This window comes from Periplaneta americana, chromosome 5 (genome assembly GCF_040183065.1).
Source record: "Periplaneta americana isolate PAMFEO1 chromosome 5, P.americana_PAMFEO1_priV1, whole genome shotgun sequence".
Classification (NCBI taxonomy): Eukaryota; Metazoa; Arthropoda; class Insecta; order Blattodea; family Blattidae; genus Periplaneta; species Periplaneta americana.
The window spans coordinates 183,430,941-183,442,953 of record NC_091121.1 but is presented as its reverse complement, the minus strand read 5'-3'; positions in this window follow the sequence as shown (position 1 = coordinate 183,442,953).

Genomic DNA, 12,013 nt, shown 5'->3' with positions numbered 1-12,013 from the left:
TATTTCTAACTTGAAATTACCGGTATTCAGATGTATACATTTTATTTGTATCTGACAAGATCGGAAGTGACCTTGTTCTAGGTCATGAATTGTGAGATGTGCGCAGACGCGAAAGTATTGATTTTTTCCGAGGAACAATAATGTCATTGACCTTGACGTAGTCCATTTAACTTGATAGTATTATAATAATATAACCTTGATTATTGAATTCGACATTGAAAAACGAGATGACAAATTGAATTTATTTGAATATTATTTACAATTAACGTTAATTATTATAGTAACAAAACATAACCTTCTGCGACAGTATTGGATTTCCAGCCTCCGTGACTTTTCGCTATTTCTCTTTCGATTGCATATCCGAGAATAATCGATACTTGCGGTTTTATAACGGTAGAAAGCTGACCTGTCATTGGCTGAACAGTTGTAACCTGAGCCGTCATTGGCTGAAAGACCTGACCTTTAATGAGTAGGTGTACTTTAATGAGGTGCATTAAAGGACTGCTACCAGGTGTATAATTACTACATTTCGGCATGGTCGAGCATAAAATAAAATATGCAATATCAAAGTGAGAAATATGTACAGTACACACGAATGTAGTAAATATCGGGAAAATATGTAATATTAATAAAGTATGTAATTTAAAATCACTACTTATTAATGCATTGGGGCTCTACCTCCATGCCCCCCCCCCAAGTGCCTTCATGGCATGTTACGGGGAAACCTTTTATTTATTAATGCAATAAATTCACAAGTGTCGTCACAATATAACTGGTCAGTTTAAGTGGGAGGGTGCAGCCTGGAAAGTCCATTTACCATTTTCACCCCATTGTATAGCTTGGAAATACAACTTGTGTCTGCCACAATCTATGCTTTTATCTTGTGCCTTAATATTTACTGAAAGGAACAGTAGTCTACTGATCGTAATGAAACATCAGTTATAGATGTTCGATGTCTGCCTTTACTAAAGTTGATTATAGAAAACAGTTGCTCACAAATATAAATGTTGAGCCAAATATAGCAATCATTTTCACAGCCAGCCTGTGTAGTCGTGGATATTATTGCTAATGTTTAGTCTTGTAAAACTCAACCAGGCTAGTAGTATTATTCAAACGATGTTTAGCCCTTAGGTCACATTGAAGATCAATAAGTTCGAGCTGTAAATCGTTAAATGTTAAATGTTATGTTCCGTCTTTTAGATTCCTCCATACTGTACTGTAGCAGTAGGTAAGCAACGTGAAACAGTTACTGAGAATAGGCCTACACACTGCATTCCACTAGATATAGTCGGACCATCGGATCTGTGCCCCTTCAGCGCTGTCGTCTTTCTTGGAAAAGTTAACGCCTGTACTCACTCCATTCCACCAGCTTTCCTCCCACCACGTCAAACTGCAGGCCACGAACCTTGCCGAATAGGGGTGTTGCCAAACTTCCGCCAAACAGTGCCATGTCTCTTGAATATTGCTTATTAATAATGTGAGGTTATAATTTAATTTAAGTAGGTCTAATGAGGCTGATTGACTTCTACGATCAATTGGAGATAATTATATGATTACAGTGGATTTGTTGGTTAGATGGAATTTACGTGAAGGGAATCTATTTCGTTTCTAAACAGAAATGTTTTCGTCATAAATACTTTTTCTTCACCTTATTATCTTATTTTGTTAGGTTTGGAACGTGATCTTGAAGGCCTAATAAAATTATAAAATTGTAGGAATGAATGAACACATAGTCATGTACCCTCTTTCTTTCTCATCCGGGCTAGTTATTATGGCTATGGCCAAGTTACTTTAAGCTACGATCTTATTTACATACTATGTAACATAACATGCTGATAATGTGCAGGAGTTCTAATTTATTCTTATGAAAATAATTTACATATTTACAAAAGACCAAGACTTGTATTATGCATGAAATTACAGAGAGCATATCCCGGACATATCTGAATCTGAGTCACTACTATTGCTGCTGCTGTCTTCACCCAAGTTGATAACAAATCTAGCTACTTCCTCTTCTATTAATCCGTAACGTTTCTTTCCCATCTTGGAAATTTATTGCTTTCTTCGCAACCTTCAATAATTTCTTCAAAATCGGAACTTCTTCCTGCATGGTATAAAATTCTTGTATACCGTATTTCTTCTTAAAATACATCGGTCCATATCATCTACAAGAATTAAAGGTTCCCTTGGTCTGTTCCTCCCTGGTGATTCTAGCTTTTCATCTCCTGCACAGACTCCCTCTCGCCTGATTTTCTTTATTAGGAGTTCTGACCTGCCTTATAAATTACATAAAAAGTTGTATTATATCAGTATTAGTTAAGTAAGTAATTTTAATACGTAATCAATTGAAATAAAATAAGCCTCATCTGTGATCGCAGCTGCTCTTTTCGTTGCCTAATTTAGAGGAAACAGATATTGACCTGTTTGTTTCTCTTCATCAAAAAATGCTATTACTTGCTTAATAATATTTTTTCGCCACTCCGTGCTACAGTATTGAGTTGACAACACTGGACTGCAAGTGCAAATAAACTGAAGAAGGTTCAAAATTGTGAGCAGTGGGGGACAGAAAGGGAGAGAGATAGAAAAGAGAGAAATAGGAATGCAGGGAGAGAAATGAATTACCGAGGCTGTGAAGGAATTAGGCTTCAGTTCGCGTATCTTACGGAGGCACAGATCCGATGGTCCGACTATAACTGAGTGGTCGTTTCCCTCTCCTCTACCTATAGTAAGTCTGACGTATCTTCCTCTCCGTTTCGGCGAGCGCTGTTTGTGCAGGTATGGCATGAAAGTTTCCGAAAAAATAGAGCAGAAAGTTTTCCTTGTCACGTCACTATGTTAAAGGACACTGATCCTAATAGAAGGTTCGAGATAAAATTAATTGACAATTTCTCTCTCGAAGCTGAATAACCTCTGCTGTTGTAAGCTTCTCCAAATAAAACAGTAGGCCTACTAGTTACTACTAAAATGACTGGCAGTAATATTGTAAACCATGGTAATAGGTTTATATTGTGATTTAATATATTATACAGGATTCACGTTAAGAAAAAAGCATTGAGCATATGGGGCTATTCCATCAAATAACCAGTTACCATAGAAACGCCTACCTACCACATAGCTTGTACAATATACTAAGCAAGGTCCATAAAATCAATGCTTTTTTCTTAACGTGGAATCCTCTATAGGAGTCCACATAATTGGAAATAAAACTTCCCATCTTTGTAAACTATCAGTTTTGTATACACTGTACCGCATTTAGTATAACATGTTTTCATGGAAAGAAATAATACTGTACGTTGTTAGTGTACTCTTGAATTGCCTATGTTCTAGCGACATGTTAACAATTTAGGTGTTTTTTACACAACTGTTTCATACTTGTATACGTTAGTAAAAACGACTTGTTACACATGTAATAGTCACTGATGACTACCATGCTTTCGTGCAGAAAAAGTGAGTTTATTTAGCTTCTGGCATTAGGACTTTAGTTTTGCTTGTTTTGATGAGTTCTATTACGCACCGTTTTACGTAGACAGGATTTAGTATCCACCTTTTATGTACGCATGCATAATAACTAGCCATCGGATTTTAGGGCAAATGCCTATTTTGTTCCCCTAGAAGGAAACAAAAAAATTATTACAAATCTTTAAGTGTGATAAAAATTGAAAGCTGTTCATAGCGCTTTAAAGTTCTCTAAAATTATTGTTAAGGCCTAATTGTTCGATATTCTCCTTAAAAGTGCCTGAAGCTGCATTATTTTATGTGTTTCTTGTCTTACACAGACATGTTCGCTATGTTGAAATCTAAAGCTCCACTGTTTTTTAATTTTAAGCACTTTTGTAATGGAAAAAAACAATAATTTGCACGCTTTGTAACGAACAGGTATGTAACAACAGTCCAAATACATATTTCAATAAATATATCTATTATTATGAAGACATGGACAGATCTGTGTTGAGGTTGTGAAATTCCAAAGAAATAGGCCTACAGTAGACCTACTGCTATAGAAGCACTAAATTTTCAACTTATTTTTATCAACAGTAATCTCACTAGAGGTTTTGATTTATCTAGAGAAAATCAAAACTCGAGTGGGATTTAATTGACTATTACACGATTAGAAGAAAGTATATAAAGATTAGAAGTAACGAAGTACTCCAATACAATAAAAAATTAATTGACTTATGAAAATACAACTGTCTTCGAATGTATTATTGTACCATCTCAAAATTACAAATATTACGCTAGATGCATGTTAGATGGCAGTAGTGTTTTATGATTATGTTTTCTTGTTATCAGTTGTGCCAACTATGGAATCTTCATTGAGCTCTGTGGACGGTTACTAGTCAAGATGGCTTTGCTGATTCAGTTTCATTTTTATTAAAACAGTTGCATTCCACTTCAATTATCCGAATCCCAGTAATCAACGTCACTTGACAGATGATTTTCAATAAATTTTAGTATTAAATAATCTCTGATACGTGACTATCCATAATATCATATAGCAGAAGCTATAACAAACATAACCTAAATAATATAAACAAGTGTTAGAAAAGTTTTAATTCGGGATGATGAAATAAATAAGAAACGTTTTAATTAAAGATGATGAAATAAAAAATAAACATGAATAATTTTAAAAGAAACAATTATTGAAAGTACAATTTTCAAATTTGAATGTTTTAGTGGTTGGTGGTTCAGTTGATATTATATTGGACGTGTGCGTAAAAGAAGTGAACTCAATGATGTACATGGTGTATCCAGCGAATAGGGATTATAAAGAATGGACACTGAGCGAATTTTCCTGTGTTTTGTTTCTCTGTGCGCCAGCGGCTAGTTCCACTTTCAAGCGCTAGAGGTGGTGTAATCGAGCTTACACTAAGATAACAATTGAGAATAGAATTAAGGCCTACCTTATTGCATAATCCAGTAACGCTTTGTTTCAAATAAATTCAAGTTAACAGCTTTTCCTTATTTCTCAGTGACAAACTAGTTGTAATAATAATATTTTATATTTCAGATATCATAAATTATATTATAAAATAATATAACACATTATAAAATTAAGTATCGAATTAGTTTAATATTTATATATAATATTATATAGGTATATGGTTTTACTTCTCATAAGAGTTTTGTTTTTCCATTTTCAGCGCTATCAAATCATTACATATTTTAATTGTTGTTGGGGTCAACGTCTGAACTCTCATTATAAAGGAACTCTAGAGTCTAGACATTACAGTTAATGAAGGATTTATTATTTTATGGATCCAATTTATTTTATTTGAGTACATAATGTACCTAGATGTATTAATTATATGTGTTATATTTCCGCTGTGTCGACTGCTAGCTGGTTTGATGTCAGCGCCAACTCTAGGGAGAAAGCAGAATCTGACGCTCTAGCTGGGTTGAAGGTCATTGAAATCGGTCCGGCTACATCAAAGGTACCGACTCGAAGTGTCCATTCTTTATAATCCCTATTCGCTGGTGTATCCCTCAACTTATTCAGGATTTCCGAATGGTGCTCTTCATATATGACAAGTGATCTTTATTAATTCTTGTTCTTGAATGCCAATGCGAGTCATATTTGAAAATGCTGTGCATCGACTGGAGTGGTTTGTAATTTTCTGTTTTTTGACGTCCAGACCAGTGCAGTTTGAATTGTTGGCAAACAAAGAAACAAATGCTAGGGTAGTGATAAAAATAAACAAATGCTAGGGACGCGATAAAATCGTGCGATAAGCAGCCATGATTGGTTGAAAGACATGCTTTCGTACAGTTTTACTGGTCAAAAGTATTATGACGTAGTAAAAGTGTAATAGTCAGTGTAAAATCTTAGCCTTAACTGTACCACCCCTACTCGTCTGTTATGTTTTTCAGCGAAGATCTTCGGCAAGAGAGCGGAAGACTATTCCATCAATTTAGCTGTTCCCCGTTATTTGTAAAGTAAATATATGGTAATTGTAGAGGTGTAACACAATTTTAGCATACGAAATCGATCTAGTTCTCAATGAAATTATGTTCTCTGAATTAAATGAAACCAATTAATTCCCAGTTCTCAAGAAAAATACTTATAAATAGTTGATGGAACACCCTCCATATGTTAAATGCTATTTTCTTAAAGTGGAATCCTCTTTTCATTTCATTTATTATATTCCATAGATCTTACATTAACAATGAAGCTTTAAGGTGTGGAACAAGTCAAAATTTTACAAGATTACAATTACAGTTTTTACAATATTTTACAATTTTGCAATTTTCTACAATTTCTTACAATTTTTTACAATATTTTGGTGAGATGTAGTGAGATGAGGTGAGGCCCGTGGATCCGCCAAAAGATTACCTGGCATTTGCCTTATGGTAGCATAGGTAGGTTTACTGCGATCACTGTAAAATGGCTGCTCTATGAAATATTCAAGATGACGCACTGGTGCCAGTCGGAAATACCCAATTGGCGAGACACGTTGTTATGCGAGACTGGAATAAATACATCACGATTTTTGGTTTCTAGAGGACTGTAAATCCATCCATAGAGAATTAATTTCACCTCCCCTTTCGGAGGCCATGCACGTGAATGTATCACATGCAGAAGGAAGTCCGTTTGTTCCTACGGTTATGCAATGAAATTGTTTAGACGATGATGATATGATAGTAATGGAGGAATGACAGAAAACCGAAGTACTCGGACAAAATTAGAAGATCTGTTCTAAAACCTTTGTAGATCATATATATTTTGATGTACCGAAGTACATATGATATTTCCATGCAGATATTCTGCGTCATCATATGATGAAAGAGTGATGGAACGGAGAAAAATTCTCTCCGGCGCCGGGGTTTGAACCCGGGTTTTCAGCTCTACGTGCTGATGCTTTATCCACTAAGCCACGCCGGATACAACGCCGACGCCGGTTAGAATCGTCTCAGATTAAGCTCCATCTCTTGGGTTCCCTCTAGTGGGCGCCCTCTCCACTACGTCATAGATGTCTATGAACGCAGGACCGAAGTCCATACATGTGTTGAGGTGCACTCGAATGAGTGACTGTTTGGCCGGGATCCGACTGTATGGGCGCCGTCTTAAATCACAAAGTGATTTATTACGCATATCATATATATTTTGATGTACCGAAGTACATATGATATTTCCATGCAGATATTCTGCGTCATCATATGATGAAAGAGTGATGGAACGGCGTGGCTTAGTGGATAAAGCATCAGCACGTAGAGCTGAAAACCCGGGTTCAAACCCCGGCGCCGGAGAGAATTTTTCTCCGTTCCATCACTCTTTCATCTTTGTAGATCAGTTTACGTTCCGTCTTGGTTAGAAGGCAGAAACTTCTTCTTCACTTCATGGTATGGGCAATTGCCCGTTCCGGCTTCAAAGGTCGCTACATATTTTCATCGGTCGTCCCTGATCTCTTCATCCTTTTGGTTTATAATTTATTGCTTTCTTGGGAAGTCTGTAGTCGTCCATTCTCTCTACATGTAATTTCCAATCTTGACTGTAATTGTCTATTTTATCAATAAGTGGGTATACTCCTAGTTCCTGCGTAATATCTTCATTTCTAATTCTATCTAATCTCGTGCATCCTTTTACTTTCCGCAAGAATATCATCTCTGCCGCTTGTATTTTACTAACTTCTGGTTTTGTTGTAACCCAGCTTTCACTTCCATATAAAAGAGTAGGGACTGCCATTACATTGTATAATTTCATTTTTGTTTCCTTTCTGCTTTTATTCTTCGAAGTTCTATTAATTGTGCCACATACTGTCTGGAATGATTGTAATTTTATTTTTATATCATTATCCTTTTTGTAACTTACATGACATCCCAGGCAGGGGCGGACGCAGGATTTTTTTTCGGGGAGGGATTTGAGGAGATAGTAAAAATGGAGTAATGAGAAATAAGTTTATATACTCACAATTTGTTTCCGAGTCACAAACATTTACAAGTTGGCCTGAGTAGCGTAGTCGATATAGCCTTCTGTGCTCGAAGTTGCGGGTTCTACCCCAACCCAGCTCGATGGTATTTAAGTGTGTTTAAATGCGACAGGCCTCATATCAGTCGATTTACTGGCATGTAAAAGAAGTCCTGAGGGAAACAATTCCGGCACACTGGCGACGCTGATATAACCTCGGCAATTGCGAGCGTTGTTAAATAAACCACAATTTTTTAATTTTAACATTTACAATGACTGCAATACAAAAACAATGACAGAATGACATTTACAGAAGAAGGCGACGAGGCTTCTTAGACATTTCATCCAGTACTTCATGAGCTTTTACTTCTACATTTTTATGTATATACATCAAGGCCAGTCCATTTAATCTGTCTGCTCCCATCGTGCTCCTCAAGTAAGTCTTCAAACACAGCAAAGTTGAGAACGACCGTTCTGGTGTTGCTGTAGTTACAGGCAACATGCAGAAAAGTTTCAGCGCCTTGCGAGTGCAGGGAAAAATAATTTCATTGCACCTGTTCAAAGATGATATAAAAACAGTAGGTATTAGGTGAAGATTTTTCTGATCAAGGAAATTTCTTCTCCACATCTTCAATTCACTGAAGAAAGACTCTGGTGATGCATCAACATCATTGGGCCACTGATTTACTATAGCCTCAACAGCAGTTTCTAAATCTTCATCTGATGCTCGCACTATGTTTTCAGGCAGCAAAGTTTGTATGGACTTTAGGATTCCCTTATGATTTAAAAACCTGTCCTTGAGCTGACTAATGAAATGGTCTAAGAAGAGAAGGAAAATTAAAAGCCTAAAATATTCTTCATGACTCTCTGTCTTGAAGTAAGAACGCTGTGTTTGTCTTCCTGCAATTCTTGGAATTTAACATTTTAGCAAAGAGAATTTACGTGGAAAACTCTTAATTCCTATGTACATTCACGAATTAAAATTAATATTATTTTTGTTTCTTGTTTCGTATTTTTCTCAAAATTTCGGGAGGGGATATATCCCCTTAATCCCCCCCCTTGCATCCGCCCCTGATCCCAGGTAATTAAACATTGTTACTTCTTCTACCGCTTTATTATCTTGTCAATCTTACATCTTACAGTATTTTCGCAAGGCAGAAACTGTAACAATAAAAAAGAAGACAGTAGAAATGCGTAGGTACAAAATATTTTTCAGCATCCTGGGTACAGCAGATATCTAGAGAAACAGATGAAGTGGATGGAGCATTCCAATTATAGGAAGACATTAGAGAAGGGAGTATCAAGATGGAGACAAATGGGCGAGCCGATAAATAGGAAACAGCGGGTAATCAACAGAACTGATGAGCTAAAGGAAGAAAAATAGATTCGCACAAAAAGACGAGAGTTGAGTCAAGACCCGGACGGTAAAGAGAGGAGGAGACGATATTTATAGGCAAATAAGAACACATTCTTCAGGCAATACATTTTCATTACGTTGGTGTATTATGTAATGGGATGGCGCACCTCGCTAACGAATTTATGAGGAACAAAAGAGCAGTGATTTGCGTACCTACTCTTACACGTACATAATGTAGGGACTCCGTACTTGGTGACTGTAAGATCGTATCTTGGGAGATTGCATAGTTGAGAAAGGGACAGAAGCGCGATGTTGATTTATCGTTGGAATAACCCTTCATTGGACTTAATTTTTTTGGTGTGTTCAGTGAGATGTGTGTTTGAGCAACTATGCGGCAGGCTTTCCTCAAGTACGTTAGTTTTTGTTAATCCCATTCCACAAATTCTACATTTTCGCCATATAATGACTTAAAAATTATTTATGCTTTGGACAATGTTGCCAGTTTCACTATTTTAGTTTCGTCTTCTGTGCGGTCTGCGCATTTTTATACTTCCTATAGTTTTATACAGGGTGTTTCAGAATTCAACCGAAGAAATTTATCTGGTTATAGAGGGGTTTGTAGACAAACAATTTGATATCAGGAACCCAGGGTCTCCGACGAAAAATATCTGAGATATCATTTGTTAAAGTTGTTTACATTTGATGCTCATATTCCAGTATTAAAATGAAATAGAGGTTGGAATGATATGCAATGTTTTTGGACCTTGTTGGGGATTGCATGAAGTCTAAGAACTAATCAATTACGTTTTCAAAATTTAACCTTCACAGATTCTGTAAAATTGCCGGCAAATCATGCAACAGCACGCCACTGCATTGCTTGTTTCACCCTCATTTGTTTTCTTTATTGTACTATTTTAGAAATTATCAGAATGATTAAGAGTTATATAATCCCTCAAGAATTACCGTAAACACTGGAAAACATTTAACTCGAGAAATTGAAACAAATATAGGCTGAAGACAAGGGTGTAGTTTATCACCGGCACTGTTTAATATTTATGCTGATGAAATTGTTCGACAATGGAAAATTTTTGTAGATCCTGGAATTCTAATTGATAGAGGAATACAAATTAATATTGTGGTATTTGCCGATGATATGATTGTAATACAAGGTACTGAAACAAAACTACAAAAAGCAGTATATGAACTAAATAGAATATGCCAGAAGCAAAACTTTAACATATCAAAGACAAAAACAAAAGTAATGGCATTTCAAGGCAAAAATACTGTAAGATCTAAGATTGAAATAGATAGTAAAGCAGTGGAACAAGTAACAATTTTTAAGTACCTGGGATGTGATGTAAGTTACAAAAAGGATAATGATATAATAGTAATATACGTTACAAGAGCGGTATGTTGACGTTTTCATGTTCGAGGAAAAGATTGAAAAAGCGAAACGTAGTTGAGCTTTTTTTAATTACCGAGAACATGAAAACAAACATACCGCTCGTGTATCGTACATTATTTTGTGCGAAGATCGTTTATTACATACCTGAAAGAGGAATTTCTAATTAGTTGCAATGAAATCTCCATCTTGGTTTCTGTTCAATGACGACTACTTTGGAATACCAAAATATCTAACTTCAACATTGTTGCTATAAAATATTTTCTGTGTTTACAATACTTCAGTAGGCCGTGATATACGTCTGTCTTTTTTTTTCCCCCCAGTCTATAAATGCGAACTTAAAACAAACGGTAAGGTTATGTAATGATTTATTTTTCATTTTAATATTTTAACAATATTATTTATATAACATATTGCAGTAATAACATCCGCATCTGGAATCTTGTTGATTTTTTCACGGCTTCCTTAATGTTACTTGTATCAGGAATGCAATAACTTTTGTGGAGTAGTAGACTTTACTTAATTTTTGCAAATATTTAAAAACAATAATTAACAGTGCAATTTAGGTGAAATTGCAGTGGTAAGTTTCCAATTTATAATTATTACTGTGTTAAACGTCCCTAAAAATAATATGTTAAAAGCCTAAAGCAGTAAAATGAATGTCGCGCTTAAGCGGTAAGAAGAGGGAAATCGTTATGTGTGTTACGTTGGGAATACTGAATGTGGTATTTCACACTTACCGCGTATTGGTTCTGTGCGGAAAACAAGCAAATACGCACGATCTCGCACAAAATAAAATTACAATCATTCCAGACAGTATGTGGCACAATTAATATAACCTTGAAGAATAAAAGCAGAAAGGAAACAAAAATGAAATTCTACAATGTAATGGCAGTCCCTACTCTTTTCTATGGAAGTGACAGTAGGGTTACAACAAAACCTGAAGTTAGTAAAATACAAGCGGCAGAGATGAGATACTTACGGAAAGTAAAAGGATGCACGAGATTAGATAGAATTATAAATGAAGATATTAGGCAGGAGCTAGGAGTATACCCACTTATTGATAAAATAGACAATTACAGACAAGATTGGAAATTACATGTAGAGAGAATGGACGACTAGAGACTTCCTAAGAAAGCAATAAATTATAAACTAAAAGGACGAAGAGATCAAGGACGACCGATGAAAAGATGGAGCGACCTTTGAAGCCGGAACGGTCAATTGCCCATACCAAGAAGAAGAAGAAGAAGAAGAAGAAGAAGAAGAAGAAGAAGAAGACTATTTTAGAATGGAATTACGGCATGAGGCTCTGGTGTAACGTACAGTACAACGCTTCAGACATCAGACCAAA